At 36.1% G+C, this 20571-nt stretch overlaps 1 protein-coding gene across 2 annotated transcripts in view; it reads left to right on the top strand.

The window, feature by feature from the left end:
• ca10a (carbonic anhydrase Xa) overlaps positions 1-20571 on the top strand; it is a 374229-nt gene that overhangs the window by 145980 nt on the left and 207678 nt on the right. The window lies entirely within an intron of this gene.

Below are 20571 nucleotides of genomic sequence, written 5' to 3'. Positions count from 1 at the left end.
AAATGAAAAATAAATTGATTTAAAATTGGGTATGCTTACTTGTTGCTTGAATAGTGTATGTCTTGGTACATTTATAAAACAGGTATACAACCTTATAGTTCAGTCTGTTTTTCTTCTCATCACTCTTTTTGAAAAGATGACCATGAAGCCCAGAAGAACCATATTTAACACAATTTAAGGATGGAAATACCATTGAAATGAATGACCCCTCAGGTTTGGCTCTCCTAACCTCCACTCTTCTTTATTCCACTAACCTGTGAAGCTTTGTGTTCCTAATGTGGTTGACTTCCAAACCAACATTCTCACATGTAAACAAACATCTTGTAGAATAAATGTTAAAAGGTAAAAGTTGTTGAAATATACATATTTTTTTATGCTAACTGCTTCAAACCTCCAAAACAAACCTTGCCTTGTTTGCTTGGAGGTGAAAAACCAGACCGGTCAAAGATATATCTTGTTTGTTTATGTCAGGCTCTCCTCTGGAATAGGGAACTGCCAGATTTAAAAGGAATTTATATTTGGATATTATCAAAGGTGTGAAATAAATACTTGTTACTGTCTCATTGTTTTTCTACATATTGATAAGTACATGACGTAACGGCGATAACAAAATAGAGGTAAAATCAAGAGCTTGAAGAGAATCTGGAATTTGGAGCCAGGGTGGTTTAAAGAATAACATAGCGAAATGAATGAAGAAAGGCAACTGAAAAACAATGCAAACGATGAATTAGAAACTCACCCTGTCTTAAATTGTAAATATGCATGTTGATTATGTTTCAAGTTCTATTTCAACTTTGATGCAATTTGCAGCTTGTGGACACTAGAGCTCTAAAAGTAGGCATCTGCTTATGCAGTCTTTCTGCTCAGTTCAATTTATATTATCCTGTCTGAAAATTTAATTGAAAACAATATCAGACCAACTCAGTATTATTCATCTTCTCGCTACCAAAGCAGTGAACAAAAGAGATTTTTTTTCTGTGCATAGTATTGTTTTTGTTAAAAGTAGAGTTTTTTTTAAGATATCTTGCATTATCCATCCATCCATTATCTGAGGCGCTTAATCCCGAGTGGGATTGCGAGGGGTGCTGGTGCCTATCTCCAGCTGTCAATGGGTGAGAGGCGGGGTACACCCTGGACAGGTCGCCAGTCCATCGCAGGGCAACACAGAGACAAACAGGACAAACAGCCATTCACGCACACACTCACACCAAAGGAGAATCTAGAGAAGCCAATTCACCTAACAGTCATGATTTTGGACTGTAGGAGGAAGCTGTAGTACCTGGAGAGAACCCACGCATGCTCAGGGAGAACATGCAAACTCAATGCAGAAAGTCCCCTGACTGGGAATCGAACCCGAAACCTTCTTGTTGCAAGGCAGCAGTGCTGTCTTGCATTTTTCTTTGGCAAAAAAAAAAAAAAAAAAATCATATTACGTTTTTACTTGTAGTACCTCTACTTTGAACTTTCACTTAAGTAAAGCAATTGGTACTTGCACTTTTACCAGACTCTTTTTTGCACAGGTTTCTAGACATTTAGACCTTTCTGAGCACCTTTGTTACGTACCTCAGCACAATGCGTGCTCTAATTTGCAGTATTTGGGTAAAAAAAAACTTTTGGTTAAAAAAAAAACTTTGGGGCATTGAAAATACTTTATTTTATAAAGTTAAATCTTTATTACGTTGATGGTACTCTGGATTTATTTTAAATGCTTGTGTAAATTCCCAGTCATCTGGATTCTGGCTATCATCTATTTTCAATCTGTTACAGAATCTGTTTCTGTTACTTTACATAATCCATCCACAGTGTGATTACCAATAGATTATTTATGTACTATATACAGTAGAATAATGTGAGAAATCTATATGTTTTAACAAGACTTAGTGTTCTAATACATTATTTTTATTTTTGTACCTTTTACTTATCCACATTTAAATTGGGGATCATTCTTAACATTTTTTTATAGGAACTACAAAACAGTTGTTGTGGCCAGAGGTTAAGTGTCCTTTGTCAGTGCAGTGGTGAAATGTACAAGTACTGGAGTTTTGCAAATATAGGTTATTTAGTAGGTAATTATTTTAAAAGGCAAAACTGAAAAATTCCTCCGAAACAGCATTTCATTTTTAAATGAAAAAAATAGTACTTCCACTTCCAAAAGAACTTCTACAAAACAAACCACAGTAATTTATATACATGACCTGATATTGGTCCCACAATCCTGAGATGACATGTGTTGTGAATTGGCGCTATATTATTAAACTGAATTAAAAACTGCATAATTATGGGTCAGTTGTAATAATGAATTGGAGTGTTTAGCTGTTCTGGTGAATTACTTGTACAGTTTAGTTTCCATTCAGCTCATTTTTATGATTATTAGAGGTCAAACAAATTCCAGTTCATGCCAAAAAAGGCTAAACATTCTCATAGATAAACTGCTAAACACACAAGCACCAAACCCTCAAGTACAACAAAAAGGCTGCATAAGAGAAATGGTTAAAAAACTTGAAAAGATTGACACCAAAATAATTGCTAAATGATAAAACTGCTAAACAAAAATGCTGCTATTACTGATAACAGAGTTAGTTTCAAAAATCATCTTTTAAAATACTACCAAATTGAAGTTCCCCAGATCTCTATGGGGAGTTGACAACCTTATCAGGTAGCACTAGACTCTTAGCAAAGACAAGGTTGTATAACTTCATAAGTATGCTGATTGTAACAGACTATCAGTTCTAACATTAACACTTCTGTCTTCGCTGTGGCTCTGGTTTAACCTGACTAGTAACTGACTGTCCTCAGTAGTCTTACACATTTCTGTTTTTAAAGCAAGCAGTTTAAACAGTTTGCATCTTTTTTTTTTTCTTACCTGCAATTGTTTTTTGGTACCTGCAGCATTTTTCATTTTCCTCCTGTCTATTTGTTGTTATTGCTGCATTTTTCTTTTGCAGCATTTTTTTTCACCCTTCTACCTTCTGGGATTGCAGCATTTTTTTTGTGCAATTTACTCATTTTTGGTTCCCACTTAGTTTTTGTATTTGTCTGTTTTAGATATATTTAAGAGTAATGCTAGTAGCTTTGTAGGCCATTTGTGGGATATTCAGCCATTTTCACCTTGTCAGCCAACCTACTAATTACTGTTTGAAGTATAATTAGTGTTGGCTTAAATATTCCAAGTGTTAATTTGATAATTAATTGGCCGTTACATTATCCAGGTTGATTAAGTCACACTGCTGCAAATGTTCTCACTGTACCCAAGTTACTTCTGTTAGTACTGTAGTGTTAAATTCATACTGTAAATGCTTTAAAAAATGCCACTAATATCCACAGCACAATACTTACCGAATATGTGCAGCTTCTTCCTTTGTTGAATAATGAACGGGCATTCTTGCATGGCTGTGGTGTGGAGAGCTTGAGAAATTATATTAATCTGTCATTGAAAGACGACACATGCTCTTTTTCTTCTGGATAAGCATGATGATGGCCTGTGACTGATTCCTGATTGCATCCAGCAGACTGACATCTGTATCATGACATATTACTGGGTGTCATTACCATAAATTACTTGGACTTCTGTTTCATCTGATCTCTAACTAAGACAATCTGAGGCCCTGTTAAAAAGATATTGTTTTTTTTTTAGTGGTCAGCATCAACAGAGTTATGCTGCAATTCACTTTGAAGAATGTTTGAAACAACAGCTGAAGGTCATCTGTAAAATATTCATGCAGGTTGTAACATGCTTCTTGCTCATGATGGCTTATTAGGTATCATTTTTTTATGGAGGAGCCATGTCAACTGATCCATTATTTCACCACACATAATTCGAAACCCTATTATTTATTGCTGTCCAGTGGTGCTGAATCACAGTAGCCTTGAAGAACGACAACTGTGAGTTGCACCTAAACATACAAAAGACCAACTATCACACCTTGCATCAAACATTTCCTGGGTCTGAAAAGCCATTTCATGCTGTGTCCTCCTTCCTTTTTTTTTTTTTTCTTTATCTCTCGCTCCTCTCTCTGCAGTGGCCTAAATGTAATCTGTTGTGTCTCCATCTCTCTGAGCACCTGAGCTGTCAGCCGGCGAACACGAAGCCGGCTTCACCTTGTCAGTGCTGATTCATCTCTGCTCTGTCTCTGGCTGTTTGGCAGCCAGTCAGCCTTGGCCAAACATGCTACGGAGACCGGTAAAGAGCTTCCGCTCAGGCTCGCCGTGGCTCTTCTCGCCACTTCGACACAGGGAGGACTTAAGCCCACTTTCTGCTCCAGGGGGGGATGTTGAAGGAAAGATTAACCCTCCCCAGCCCCCTTCCCGTCATGTGCCAATACACAACACAATCATGACTACTGCTCAGGGAAGATGAACACTGTTTTTAATAGATTTTTGTGCAGCTCTGTATTAGGGCTAATGAACAGTTAAAGGGAATTAAATTGACCTCCAAAGAGAAATTTTAATTAACGACATGGAGAATCACAAGGCTCAGTTCGATGGATTGAAGAAATCATAGTTATTAAAAAGCCACTATTAATTGAATATTTACTCCGCCATAGATGAGCTGCAATTACTTGAAGAGATTTTAATGAATTTAATTACTCTGAAGCCTCCGCGGTGGAAAGTCGAGTTTGGTCCTTTTTAACCACTGAGTTTCCTTTAAATCTGAATGCTTGTTAAATCAGATTAAGGTTGTTTGCCCTTCTTTTCATACTTTATTGGATTTTTACAAGAATCTGTAGGTAATTCTCCAGGCTTGGTCAAAGATGTTAAGAGGAGTCTGCAACACCTTTATTTATAGTTAAAACTTCATGTACATTCATGCAGAATGCTATTCTCAAAGCTCCCTGTCTTGTTAGAAATATTCTTCCGCTTGCCTTGATCAACCAGATGTTTATATCTCACAACCAGACAGTTTTATTTGATGCCTCTCTGCACTATTGTCAGCAGTGAGTCTGATTCATTACCGGTATTGTCAAGTTCAACGGCAAATGGTGGGCTCTTCAAAAAACAGCTGTGGTGTTAAACTGAGGGAACTTCTTTTGTTTTCTCACTTGTCAAGAGCAACAGAAACCGACTCATCGGCTGCTGGAGCTCCTTCTGTTCACTCCTCTAATATCCTGATGACTCATATGATATTGTGACATCGTGTGAGGATATGCATAGGATAGAGACTGTTGACAGGCCTGCTCCTTGCTGATTCAGAGCTTCTGCAGTCGTTTATAACTGCTGTTTTGGTTGCTGCATAGCTCATGGAATATGTTATAGTAGTCATTATTTTAACAAGGCAACATTAGATATTAGATAGATAGATAGATAGATAGATAGATAGATAGATAGATAGATAGATAGATAGATAGATAGATAGATAGATAGATAGATAGATAGATAGATAGATAGATAGATAGATAGATAGATAGATAGATAGATAGATAGATAGATAGATAGATAGATAGATAGATAGATAGATAGATAGATCATGATGTGAAATATAAGTAAAATTACGTATAAGTAAATATGATTCTGGTATTTATAAGGGTTGGTTAAAAACTCTCCTTCCTACTTTGAGATTGCCGTGGCCCTGTTTGAACAATGCCTTGACACTTAAAACTTTTCTTGCTTCCAAGCTGAGAATGGAAAACTAATTTGGATATATAGCTACTCACATCCTAGCAACATCCCTGACTCTGAAGACTTTCCTTTTAAAAGCCTCCATTTAAGATGTTGAAAAACACAGTTGAAGCCTACAAACGCAAAGCCTTTTAAGTGATGTACACTATATGCAATATGGAACATTGCATTTACTCAACGATATGTGAAATGACATGACTTAATTTACCGTAACTCCCCAGCAGGATTTCTCCTGTAAAAACATGAGAGACGTTATGAACTCATTTTCACTCATAATTCATTTATTTTCCGTTGTGGCAACCAAACCCATTATATGACCCTTAGAGGCTTGTGCACGTCAACCTTGGACTAACCACTGAAATTAACCGCTACGTGACTCTAAGCTCGCAAACACTCATTTAGCCCTGCAAATTTTCCACTGCTAGAAAATCTACTGTTACAATATATATTTGAAGCCTGATGATACTAGATATTTACCAAAAAGACGTGTCTGTAAACCATATAATCCATATTACATAATATAATATACAGCTTGTACAGAAAAATAATAGACAGTATTTTGTGCTGTAAGTTTTGGCTCTGTTGCGGTACTTTCATTTCTTTTATAGAGGATGGGGAAGACAAAGGAAGTGTATCTTTTGGGGAATATTTTAATCCAGTTTACTAATGCCAGCACCCTTATAATCAGATTTTATGATTGTTATCCTGTGACAGCCTTCTGTCACACTCTAAAGCTCTGTGAAAAATTTTATATTTTTTTATTTTCTAAATGAGTTGCACATTTCAAATATTTTCATTAGCCTGACATTAAGTTAGCTTTTTGCAGTGCACATATTTAGTTGACTTTCTCAGTTTGTTATAGTTTGCTTAAAATGCAATTGATTAATTTCTTTGAGTTGCCACTTTCCTTTGGATCTATTTCAGGGCTGCAATAAGCTCCAGCTTTCTTCTCAATTGGTCGTTGCAGGCTAATCAGCAGGTCACACCATTTGTTGAAATGGGAAGGGAAATGTATTTATTACTGGTTTGGATAGTTTTTGTTTTGGGTAGTTTTGTTAATTTGTTAAATTTAAAAAGTACTAAGTGTATGGCCAGTATTTATCTGTTTAATTAAGTTTGTTTGTTAGTTTGTCAGTCAGTTATCCAACTTGTGTGTCAACAGTGGTCTGATCAGTCAGTCTTTAAGTTTCCCTCATGTCTTGTTTGATAGGTCACTATGTGCTTAAGTTCTTTATGTTAGTACCTGAATTGAAGTCTGTTTTGTTGACCTCTGTTTTTGGGCCCAGTTGATCATTTTTGAACAATTTTTTGATATAAATTAACACCTTTTTTGTGCAAATCAACATACCATATGGAAATGTTTTACTTGATTTTAAAAAGCGATGTGACAAAGGATGCTCTCATTATCTTGCTTTGTCAGACATATGCCGTTATAAAGATAGGACTATCCCTGCAGCTTCTAAAATGGACTTCCTGTTAACAAACGCTGTCAAATGACTTGTCAAAATTGAAAGGGATGGAAGATATGGACAGCACCCCCATAGGTAGTACTGGCAGTCCTGAGATTAAAATCAGTTCTGCAATGCTTTGACGTGGAGATAAGCATGGATGTCAAAGGAGCATCTCCCCAGGTTGTAACCAGCCACAACTGAGGTAAAATAATTTGTTTTTCAGTTTGCACAGATCTCACCACCTGTCCTTCATCGCATTAAAAAAAATATTGTTTTATTTATTAAAATTTTTTGTTAGATGCTGAATATAACAAACAGAAACTTTCTGATTATCAGTTTTAGAAGAAAAAAAAGAGGAAAAACTGTCTATGAAAAAGCAAAAAAACAAAGTGTTGGAGGTGCATTTTAATAAATTTTGCTTCACACTAAATTGAGGTAATTCTTTAGTGAAATATACTAAGTTTTAAGTCCAACAAAGTTCTGGGGAAAATTTCTTCTTCTAAGGATATTATGTGTCACTGATATATGTGTGTCACGGATTTTGTCCTATATTGAATAGCCTACAAATATTTAAATTATAACTTTAAATATTTTTCTGTTGTGCTTTTTTTTCAAGCTTCTGTATGTCTGAATGTTAATGAACATATCTAATGCTGCAGTTTGATATAAACATACAAGATTAGACGCAAACTTATTAGAAAGACTGCACAGGAATAATTTCTAATATACCCAGCTTTTGAACACAGATTTAAAAGTTAAGAGTTAGAGCAGCAAGAACTATAGGGGTTTTGAGACATTTCTGTAAGCTTTAAATTTGTCCTGTGTTTACTCTTATAGACTCCATACAGTAATTTGGTGTTGCCCCAACGGCGCAGAGCAGTGATCAAGCCTGGAAAGACATTATTAAACAAAGCTAGTTTTATGTTTATGTCCCTTTATTTTATTTTTTTTTTTGTTTGTTTCTTTGTTTTTCTAGGCCTGGAAGTAATTAGCCTCCATCAAAAAATGTTTTGTTTGTGTTTTGTTCCATCTCAAGCAGATGTTTAAAAAGGAAATGACAAATCTGTCTTTTAATACTTCACTATTCCCAAGCATTTTGTTTAATGGATGCTTTTTATTTCTTACAACCTCAATATTTATATTAAACATATTGTAGTTTTTTACCAAAAATGATTTGAAAATCTTATTCTTTCAAATTCTGCTTTTGATGCATAAACTTAGTGACAAGGTTGCTTGTTCCCTCCTGTCAAGTAGAAATGTTAGCTCGTGGACATGGAAGAGTCAAAGGCCTGATTAGTCTGCCAACAAAAGCTTATGTCAGCAGCAAAAGCTTGAGAGTGAATTACAATAAGGCAAATATTCAATTATGCAAATTAATATTCAAATTACATAGACACAATGATGTTACTCTAAATCTGTGAAATTAATGCAGTGTTACAGAAGAGCAGGTCTCCAACAGATGACATCACGGACTGGTGGCTTGCGCTTACATTTTATAATTTCCTCTGAGACACATGGTCCTTGGATGCTTCACGTGTCTCCCCTTTCACAATAAAGTTTACATGAATTGGTGCAGTTTTTAGCCATTGTGCAGAGAAGCTTTTCATCTGAATCTCAGTTAGAAACTGAGCAACTATCTATCTATCTATCTATCTATCTATCTATCTATCTATCTATCTATCTATCTATCTATCTATCTATCTATCTATCTATCTATCTATCTATCTATCTATCTATCTATCTATCTATCTATCTATCTATCTATCTATCTATCTATCTATCTATCTATCTATCTATCTATCTATCTATCTATCTATCTATCTATCTATCTATCTATCTATCTATCTATCTATCTATCTATCTATCTATCTATCTATCTATCTATCTATCTATCTATCTATCTATCTATCTATCTACCATACCATACCATGTATTTTTTTTCTTTTGTGTGCATTTAGGATGTTTCTCCCTTCTGGAGTTGGCTTAGCATTTGTTCCTGTTTGCTCAGCTCAGTTACTGGTACAGGATTAGAGGAGCCTGCTCTCTCTGCTTGTGCTCCGGGGGTATTAAAGCAGTGGAGAGAGATAGTGAACGCATACAAGGTGTTAAATGTGCACAGCAGGACGTGCCAAGATGACTCACATAGCAGTAGCAGTTGGTCATACTCCACTGTTATCCTGCAATCCTCTTGCATAAACGCGCAGGTGGACAAAGGTGTGTTTAACAGAGCTCAATCTTTGTTATGCAGAAAACTATGACTGGAAACAGAAAATAAGGATGAATGGATCTCCACAAAAGCCAGCATGATTAGAACCCATCTTGTTAAGATTATATAAGGTAATTTCTCCAACTTTCAGCAGGAAAAGACAAACCCCAGGGTGTTTATTATCTAATTAAGCATCACCTGACCATATTTTATGGAAAGGAAAGAAAATTATTCTGTCCCAGAATTCCTTGCAGCTACTATTATGGCACTAATTTTTTTCCCTGCAGTCAATGAGAAACTTGTTAAATTTATGAGAACAGGGCTCAATGTGAGCAGCTACAGTACAATAGCATGCACCTCTGTCTATGTTTTTCTCTTCATTTAATAAGATAATAATTTGGCAAGTCAATCAAATTCATCAATCAGTTTTGAGTTTGGCTCAAAAATGTAACAAAACATTGCCATTTTTGTATTCATAAACATGAAACACTTTGCAAGTTTGCTCTTATTTTATAATCTCATGGCAAAGGAAGCATCTTGATCAAATGATAGAAAGAACTAAAAGATGGTGATGTTGAGAAGTAATTCTATCTTTTCACATTTGATATGGTGTAATGTCACAAACCATCTTTCTCTCTTGTTTACAAGTCTAAAGTGAACGAGCTGAGCTGGCCACATTAGCATGTATAACCATTTGAGCATCTTCCAATCATGGCTTAGCTTCTCCCTGCCCAGAGAAAGATCAGTAGTGTAGGCACTTCATACGATTCTGCTCCTACAATACAGAGATAATAGTAGATATCTTGCTAACAGCCACATAAAGTAAAACGTTAGGTCATCTCTAGACTTTTTTACCCCAAAGGTAAAGCATTTTGCTCTGTTACTTCCATATATCACAGCCGGCGGGGGTGGTTTGCGGTGGAGTGGAGGTCGGGGAGTCGCTTGCACCACATCTTGTTTTGGTCTTTACGTAGTGGTGAAGTTTGATTCCTTTCAGATCCCTAGAAAATAAAATCTAATGCCCTGTCTTTTGTGCTGACTCTAGTCAGAGTGTGTAGAATACTCTTTCAGCTGTGTCTTTCTGGGATTTTGGTTTTGTATTATGATTCAAACGATTCATTTTTTAAACCATGATTATTCTAAGAAGCTTCATAGAAGCTTCATATGTTAAATGCAGTTAATCTTGGTTTCAATTGTATGTCTAAAATCAGTTAAACATCAGCCAAATGGCTGCAAACTACCAAGCAAAATCCCCTCCAACTTCCAGCTGCTGGAGTGACCCCCTCCTTCTCCTGAGCATGCATATTTTTTTTACTCTGACTCAATCCTTTCCCTGAATTACAGGGTCTTACCAGGAGAAGCCGCTTCTCTTAAGATCTTAATGTCCACAAATCATGACAGAAAGAAGATTTTAGTACAAAGATGTTTAAAAGTTTTGATGAAATAAAAAATATTAAGCTGAAAAAATAAGTCTGATTCCAGCTACTGTATCAAAGTGAAACACAAGGCCTCAAGGATTAGAAATCAGGCATCTTAGTGTTTTGTTCACAGCTGATGGCAGGATGAAGAAAAGATGAATAAATAGATCCAGGCCTCTTTTCCAGTGATGTTGTTTTTGTCGTTTCTCACTGTGAAGACAGCTGAGATAAAAGATGAAGCTCTGGAATAATTTATTAATATATAGTGAAATTTTCACCAACAGTACAATCATAAGATCCAGGGTGCATCCTACTAAAAGGAGCTATTTATTTTTTGTCCTCCGGATCAAAAATAAACAGTTGGGTAAGCTCTAAATATATCCCAATGGATAAAAACCCTAAACCATGCTCCTTGTGTTAATCAAATAACCTCTCCGACTTAAATTCCATATTAGGAGCTGATAATGGAAAAATAATCCTTTAACCTACTTTCTTTTTTGTTTTTATTTGTACAATTGGAAGATTGATAAACTCTTAAAATAAATATTATTCCAGTGTTGAATATGGATTCGATTTAACTCCAATTTCTTTTTTTAGGTTTATGAAGATTTTCTTCTATCAATCTGTTTTCATAATTTGTATTTATTCTTTTTTGTTTGTCATGTTTTACAATAAGCTCTGGGAACTGAAGTCTCAGAGCTGTACAATAACCCAACAGATTTGCTTTCACAAGCAGGCCATTATAGTTGTTGTCATAAGGTTATCCTTGATAGTTATAAATGAAATTTGATTGAAAATGGTTTTAGGGATTAATTCATATAAAACGGACACAGATGGAAAGGGAAGTGAGAAAAGGGAAGGGGTTAAAATTTAAGGTGAGAGAGAAAGAGAGAGAGATAAAAAAGTGGAAAGAAAAGAGATTAAACAATACAACACAACAGTAAAATAAACAACACTGAAGAAAATCAGTAATTTCTAGAAGACTGCTTCCTAACCTGCATGAGTCAAGAGGGAAAGTAAACAGAGAATGTGTGTGGAAAGCAAAGCCTATATGGTTATTTCACTATATTATTTGATATTTTGTGTTGTTGTGTATTCGTGAACACCTGGAACATAATGACTCTGGTATGTATCCATGAGCAAGCTTGTGTATGAAACATTTATAAGGCTTCTTCAAAAGAAAATTGAAAGGAGAATATGCTCAATAGCAGGTGTGGGTGCCCTCTGACTCACCCTGCAGGGCCCATGATCAATAAAGAGGTGACCAGATCAACAGATATCCAAAGGAAAACCAGATCACTGAGACACAAAGAGGGCAGACATAGGGATGGCCACACCTACCATAAAAGGGCACATGAGAGCACCCGGGTCCCCACAGAGGCCAAACCTCTCTGGGGTTGGGTTGATTGTACTAAATTTTCTAAATAATTATTTTTTAAGGTTTAAAGAAGTGTGAAACACAATAGGATCCTGTGCAGTTCTAATCATGTCCATGACAAGTGTATAAAAATATCACCTTCTATTGAGTTTTTACATCTTTACTATCTATTTTTGCCACTCAGTATAAAACATGCATTGTAAAATAATTACAGATAGCGAAAACAGTCAGCAGTAGTTCTTATTTAGTTTACTTTTAATTATGTAGTCTACTTATAGGGTATGACATGACAATGAAGAGTTCAGTTTCACTTCATCAAAATTCTTTATAATTTTTCTCAGGCAGGTAACTATATTAGATTTACCTTACTTTGGTATTTTGGGGCATCATGTATTAAGGAAGGAAAAAGTAAAATTCAACACTGCTGAGAAGAATATCTCTGTCTCAATTTGATATTGCTCAACAGCAGCTTCACGGTGTAGACAGTGAATCAAATCCTTTCATTTTCAAGCACAACTATATGTTATCTTTAATTTGACTAGGATTTTATTTCCTATGAACTTTCAGCACTCTGAATAGTGTATCTTTATCATCTCCAGACACCACATGCAACAGCGTTGCTAATCTATTTTCTTTGTTTCATAGTCTAAAATACAATTTTTTTCACTTAACACAAATTGATTCAAAAGGAATAGGACATGCATATTTAAATCTAAAACAAAGAACAAAACACTTTTTTATCAGTCACATCTAAAAACTTTCTTACTTTCCTTACCCGGTATTTACTCTGTGATTTTGCTTCCAAATACCTTCTGTGAGACAGAATCCTATAATCTCTCCAAGTCAGGTTATGATAAATGGTGGAATCAATCTGCCGCCTGCCAGGACTCTTTAGGAATCTTTGTTGCTTATGAAGACTGATTATTTAACCTAACGGGGTTACTAGACTTCTGAGGAAATCACAAGCGGTGAGAGGCTGACAAGTCCATCACACAAACGGTATCTGAATAAAACTGCAATGCACTTGCACATTCTTGAGTGAGTAAACCTTAAATTGCATTTATAGTGGGAGTTCTTATGGCCCGCTTGAATAGAAAAGAATTATAACTCCCCATGTTACTCAATGTCAATTGTTAAACAAGACAAAAAAAACTAACAGAACTCCATTCTCTTATTCTGCGTGCTTTAGATGCTACTTTCATTTAGTAATAAGCCAAAGCTGCTATTTGCTGTCTACAGTGAGAGAATTCTTAAATTTGCAACACAACAGAATTATGCCATTTTTAAAAAAATTTCTTAACAATGCCTAAAAGAATATGGTAAGGGTCTTCATCTGGACTTTAAGATCAGCAGATACTAGCCTGGTGTCATTTTTCTAAAGGAAGCTAGTTAAACTTCTACTGTAGCACTAAACAATAAGTAAATTCAATCAATTGACAATAGGCCAAGTAGTCCTTTTTAGTATTTGGCAATAAAGTTAGGTAAGTGCACACAAAAAAAGAGTCTAAATTCAAAGAAGCAAATTTGTTTTATACAAACAATTTCCTTCTTCACATGCATTTAAGAGCTTTAAAATCAATCTTGAAAGTACTCCTTTCAACACCCTTCCCAGCACATAAAAATGAAAGTAGTAGTGACTTTCTTCATCACTTTGTTATATTCCTGTATATTAGCCCTTTGGTGGATTTTTCACATGTCCAGATTGTCCCCCTGTTAATGCCCGCAGACTGGGAGGATAAATCTTCTATTTGCTCCAGAACTCTAAACCTCAACCATTCTCTACTAGTGCTGCTTCTCTCATATAGTTCCACTATTAAATCTTTAGACCTTGAAGAAGATTCAGTAAACAGTTGTTGAAAGTTACATCCTGTAATTGACTTTAACCTCCAAACCACAAGGAGCAAATATAAAAGGTCTTTCTTTTTGACCCCGCGATCTGCCATCTTGAACCTTTTACAGATTTTCCCAACAGATCTACACTCCTCACAGTTTTACAAAATAGAAGATGTTTTGCCGGAAGAGTGCACAGAAATCCCTGGTGTCTTCATGCCTAGGATGGTGTTACTAAATATTGACCATGCAGGATACCTAAGCCACAAAATTTAGTGACTCCGAAGCAATAACATATTGCGGTCTAAAATATTTATGAATATCTTGGAGGGTTTTTTTTTCCCTTAAGGAATCCATTTTTGGAGGATTTTTTCTGGGCAGGATAAATCTCTCCAGGGATGCCCAACATCCAATATATAAAGCTAAAGTAAAAAAAAAAAAGGAGTTAAATAATTCTCCTGGAAAGTAAGTAAATATTTATTTGCTCCCTAACAGATTTCTTTTGATTTGAATTTTTTTCTTCAAAAATGTTTCTTATATTCAAACTTATTATTAAAATTAAATATAACCACATTTTTACACAAAAATAAGGTGACCACATTTTTTTAAATCAAATGTGGTTATATTCCCGGCTTGTAGATCCAAAGAAACACATCTTATTAAGATAAGGTTAGGAAACTGGGACAAGAATGGTTTCATTTATTCATCATCTATTTATCATTTATTGAATTTATTTTTACATAAAAACAACTAAATCAAATGTAAAAGCAAAAGTGTGCCTCTCCACTCTATGAATCTTTCCTAAGATGATCAAAATAAATAAATCAATAGTGTTATCAATAGAAAAGTAGAACTGTGTCTCTGGTTTGGGGGAAAGGCGCGGGGTGGGAGTGGAGGGATCAAGGTGGTTACCATGGCATTCCAATTTTGTGGGCCACAGAGGCGTCTGCCACCCTCTAAGAGGAGGGTGACATGAGGAAAAAAAAAAGCAGAAAAATAAATACAAACATTTATACAACATTAAACTTATGCTGGTGGTTGTCTGTGGAGACAGTTCCCCTACCTCTACAAAAAAGTGCCGCAAAAATTAATTCTGTTCACATCTACATGCCTATGAGATTTAGGTTTTCTGTGTTAACATGGATCAAAAATAAGAAGCGCCAAAAGCCTGCAGGTAAAGCAGGATATATGTTTATTACTGTCAACTGACAGAATTCGGGGCCTGTAAATCTCATAGGAGCCGAATAATTTCTCCTACTAATGGGCTGAATGCACTGCTCCACAGAGCCAGCTGCTTTGTTTTTACTGTCTTTCATTACTGGACAAGCTGAATAATCCAGGTGTGTCTGGTTGGATATTGGGTTCTTTTCTTTCTAGATCTCATCTTACTCTTGCCTGCTCTCTGTTTACAGAGAAATGATACAATCACAATCCTTTCCAAAACATTAGAATCTACAACATGAATACTTAAAAGAAATATATATATATATATATATATATATATATATATATATATATATATATATATATATATATATATATATACACACTCACCAGCCACTTTATTAGGTACCCCATGCTAGTCACGGGTTGGACCCCCTTTTGCCTTCAGAACTGCCTCAATTCTTCGTGGCATAGATTCAACAAGGTGCTGGAAGCATTCCTCAGGGAGTTTGGTCCATATTGACATGATGGCATCACACAGTTGCTGCAGATTTGTCGGCTGCACATCCATAATGCGAATCTCCCGTTCCACCACATCCCAAAGATGCTCTATTGGATTGAGATCTGGTGACTGTGGAGGCCATTTGAGTACAGTGAACTCATTGTCATGTTCAAGAAACCAGTCTGAGATAATTCCAGCTTTATGACATGGCGCATTATCCTGCTGAAAGTAGCCATCAGAAGTTGGGTACATTTTGGTCAAAAAGGGATGGACATGGTCAGCAACAATACTCAGGTAGGCTGTGGCGTTGCAACGATGCTCAATTGGTACCAAGGGGCCCAAAGAGTGCCGAGAAAATATTCCCCACACCATGACACCACCACCACCAGCCTGAACCGTTGATACAAGGCAGGATGGATCCATGCTTTCATGTTGTAGACACCAAATTCTGACCCTACCATCAGAATGTCACAGCAGAAATCGAGGCTCATCAGACCAGGCAACGTTTTTCCAATCTTCTATTGTCCAATTTCGATGAGCTTGTGCAAATTGTAGCCTCAGTTTCCTGTTCTTAGCTGAAAGGAGTGGCACCTGGTGTGGTCTTCTGCTGCTGTAGCCCATCTGCCTCAAAGTTCGATGTACTGTGCGTTCAGAGATGCTCTTCTGCCCAGTTTGGTTGTAACAGGTGGTTATTTGAGTCACTGTTGCCCTTCTATCAGCTCGAACCAGTCTGGCCATTCTCCTCTGACCTCTGGCATCAACAAGGCATTCTGGCCCACAGAACTGCCGCTCACTGGATGTTTTTTCTTTTTCGGACCATTCTCTGTAAACCCTAGAGATGGTTGTGCGTGAAAATCCCAGTAGATCAGCAGTTTCTGAAATACTCAGACCAGCCCTTCTGGCACCAACAATCATGCCACGTTCAAAGTCACTCAAATCACCTTTCTTCCCCATACTGATGCTCGGTTTGAACTGCAGGAGATTGTCTTGACCATGTCTACATGCCTAAATGCACTGAGTTGCCGCCATGTGATTGGCTGCTTAGAAATTAAGTGTTAACAAGCAGTTGGACAGGTGTACCTAATAAAGTGGCCGGTGAGTGTATATTTTTAAACACATATCTTGAAGTTGGTTATTTTTTAGATAAGACGCTGTTATTCCGGTATAATCTCATGATACAGTATTATTATTGTTATTATTATGATTATTAATATATTATCTCACCTAACTAATTACATAAATACTTGGAGCTTTAAGCAAAAACAACATAATAAATTATCATTAAACAGGTAATTCTTTCTTACTCCAGCATTCTCACCATGCAGATCTTGTGTCATTCATTTTTCCTGTTACTGACTCCTATTTTTTCATCAAGAACTTTCATATATCCAGATTTGGTTGTAGAAAAGCAAACCGGAAGCTGGAAATCTATGCTAATGAATCACAATCATAAATTAGCAAACAACATATGATAACTCTACTTGTAATAACTAACTATAAGAAAATATAAACTTACGGTCATCAGTCGGTTCTAAAACATCTTTCGACAAATCCCTGCAGTCCACGGACCAAACATGACCAGACAACTAGAAGTAACCGGATATCAATATCATTCATTGGGAACTAGTTATTCAACTAGCAATTACCCAATGAAAAATGGTAATCAACCATAAACCTTAAAACTAGTTGCTTTACTATTGGCATAAACATTGCATATTATGCATTTACAATAACGCCCATGAATGATTTTTATTGCTTCACGATAATTTTGGTCTTTTAATTTTTTGTTTGCAGTATTGTTGTAATTAAACCACAAATGGCTTTTTTAAAGTAATGCTACACTATTTGGAATTAAGTGTAAGGTTTGACAAGACCTCTCTAGGGTTTTGTCCTGCTGTGACAACAAATTCATCTCAGTTTAACATTGCATCTAAATCATTGTCCAGTCTAACAGTAAAGGTCTCTCTTTTGAAAAACAGCTAAAGTGTTCATCCAGAGCCCTTGTGTTTTCCCAGCCATTATCTATCAAAACACTCGCTCACCAGTTGCTGGAACTCCTTTCTTTGCAGGTTTAATATCCTGAGTTCGATGGCATGTTTGATATATGACATTGCGTGAAGCCGTACAGAGGTCAGATATTGTCGTCAAGTTTGTTCCCTGCTAACTCCATCCTCAGAGTCGTTTTTAAAATCTGTTTTGTTTTATGGTATATTATATTCTTATATGTACAATAGACACTCGTGTTCTATTCCACTAACACACATATTTCCATTTTAGTTATTTTAAACAGCTAAAGTCAACAAAAAGGGTAATCTAGATCATTAAACATTTATGTGTTAAAAAAAATTGAAATCACAAGGAATACGTTAAGATAGTAACTATCCCTAAAACTCTACATGCTAATTGCCAAAATGGATTAAATCAACTAAATGCTCTAGATCAAACAAAAAGAGAGGATTTTCTAAGCCCTGTCCAGACAATGTGCAGCCCTTGTGTCCCACATGCATAGCTACTGAGAGAAATCTGCATGTTTCTTCCTGCTTATCTCTCATCCATCAGAGTCTGACAGCCGACTCAGAGCCCCTAGAGATGATATACTGCTCCATCACATATCCCCCCGCTTTTTCCCCTTATTTTGTTGCCCCATAATCCCATATACTCCTCAGTCATTAAACCGAGGTCTCGAGAGCCTCATGATGAGTATAGTAATGATAGTCCTAGTTTTATGGGCCTGCTCTTTTAGAAGACATTTTTCCCAGGGGCACCTGTTTTTGTTTGAATCCTTTTCAGTGTATTTTTATAATAGGTAGAATTATAAAACAGACATAAGCCCGCACTTAGTTCCAGTCCCCAGATGGATTAGTGCCCATTATATGGAAGGTGAATAGCCAAGGATAACATCAAAGGGAGGAATATCTGCTGGCTTCAGGCAGTGCCTTCTTCTGGTCACCCTAACTCGCCACCATCATAGAAGTAAATGAGCAACAAGTTATTCATTATTTTGACATTTTCTACAATGAATTTAACGTTTTGCAGTTTGCCAAGCCTATTTGGCATTTTGTAAATGCCATGGTCTATAGCACTATATACAAAATCAGTTGGGATGTGCGCGTCTGTCCTCAGTAAAAATGTGCTCAGAATTAATGCACATTTGTTTTGGTTAATAATAAAGGATGTCACCTAAAAAGTTCCTCTGGAGCCTCTCTGATGGATTTGCTGAGGACATAGCTTTGAGGCTCTAAAGGACTCTGCTGCATTCATAATCATTTTTCTTAATGATCAATTAAAAACATGCTCATGTGCCAAAGTATACAACTCTGTATGGAACCTTTAAAAACTGGAAGCTGTGCCAGAGCACAATGTGGGAGGTGAGTGGCAGCCCCATGAAAAGACATGAACAGCCGTCTTAAACCAATATTATTTACACTGACAGCCCACGTTTAAAGGAGCTCCTCAGGTGAATGACTAATCTAAACAGCTTCCACTGGCTGAGAAGTTATTTTTTCATGTGAAAAGTCAAAGATCTAGTTGCATTAGAGAATAACTTTAAATATTTGATAAGGGGAGATATATAGATAGACCATTCTGTTACACATTTAGGGTTTTTACACATTGACATTTTACTAAAGATGCTGCTCTCTATCAGCATCTATTTTTTCATTTAATCGTAAATGCAACAAACACACATATATTAGGTCAAACAATTCACTGGATTTGTAGTGAATTTAGGCTACATTATATTATGTTAATGCTTAAAGGGAAAATACAGACCTTTCAGTGCCTTTCTAATAATTACAATCCATTTTTATTTTTCTGAAAGTTCCTATACCTTTTTAATTTAACAACAGACAAAACCTGCATAAGGAAGAATTTGATGTCTTAGTTTGGTGCAAATGGAGCTTTCTTCATCGATTACAGAACCAGTTCTCTTGATTTAGCTTTGGCTGTTTCTGGCAAGATATTGCTCTTCAGCAGGGAGGTTATATTTTCCATCACATCTGATGGACAGGCAAGTGATATTTGGCATGGTTGGGTTAAAGTTTTGAGGACCCAAACACAGAGATTATTAGGCAGAGATGAGTTTTTCAGATTGAAATGAAGCCCTGATAGGCAACTGAGGGAGAAATCCAAAAATCCAAAATAATGAATACAGAAAAACTGAATTTAGGAGATATCAGGGAAAACATACACGAGGAGCCAGGAAAAGAGAAGGAACCAGCACTGAGGAACTGCATAAGGAGAGTATATATAGGAGACAGAACAAAGACTGGACGAATGAGCTGACAATGAACGTGTGGCTGGAAGCATCTAGAAGGAAGCCAAGGGGAAAGGAAACAAACACAAGGGGGCAACAGAGAGTAGCTCAGGAACAAAACACTGCTAGAAAACAACTACATATACAAAGAAACTAAAAAGAAACCTAAACAGAGGGCAGAACCCAAGCAATATTGATATTTGGGTTGGGTAGAGAAAATGTTGATCAGTCCTCTCTCTGATTTGGTCATACAAACCTGGGTCTTGGTTTAACCTCAAGGTTAAGTTTCGTTTTTGGATAAGAACAGACCAAGAAATTACAGCAAAACAGACAATTTTCTTTAAATCATATATATGTCATCTAAATATTTTTTATGGTAAAATAAATATTAGACTTCACAACTGGGTGTTTGTAAGGCATGTGTTTTCCTTCATTTATTGTTGTAGTTTAGAACAGTTGAATATCGTCCCCAAGGCCCGCTGTGACTATATTCTGTGTGATAAAAAATATGAAGAATAAAACAAACAAACTAACTTGTTTTTGTCTGTTCTTTGTTCTGTCCCTTAATCCCCTGCTTGTTAAACAAAGTAGTTGAGTGATGTTCCAGCTGCATCTTAATGACATGGAAGTCTCTTTTTTTTATGCACCACTCCAATATCATTTGGAAATTCTGAGGATTCAAGTGAAGCAAGAATCAAATACTCTCAGAAACTTTTCCATTTTTTTTTTATATGAATTTGCTTAAATTGCA

The sequence above is a fragment of the Cyprinodon tularosa genome, unplaced genomic scaffold, assembly GCF_016077235.1.
Source record: "Cyprinodon tularosa strain WSP-4 unplaced genomic scaffold, ASM1607723v1 ctg136, whole genome shotgun sequence".
Classification (NCBI taxonomy): Eukaryota; Metazoa; Chordata; class Actinopteri; order Cyprinodontiformes; family Cyprinodontidae; genus Cyprinodon; species Cyprinodon tularosa.
Note: the sequence above shows the minus strand (reverse complement) of the source record. Positions and strands in the feature narration are given on the sequence as shown.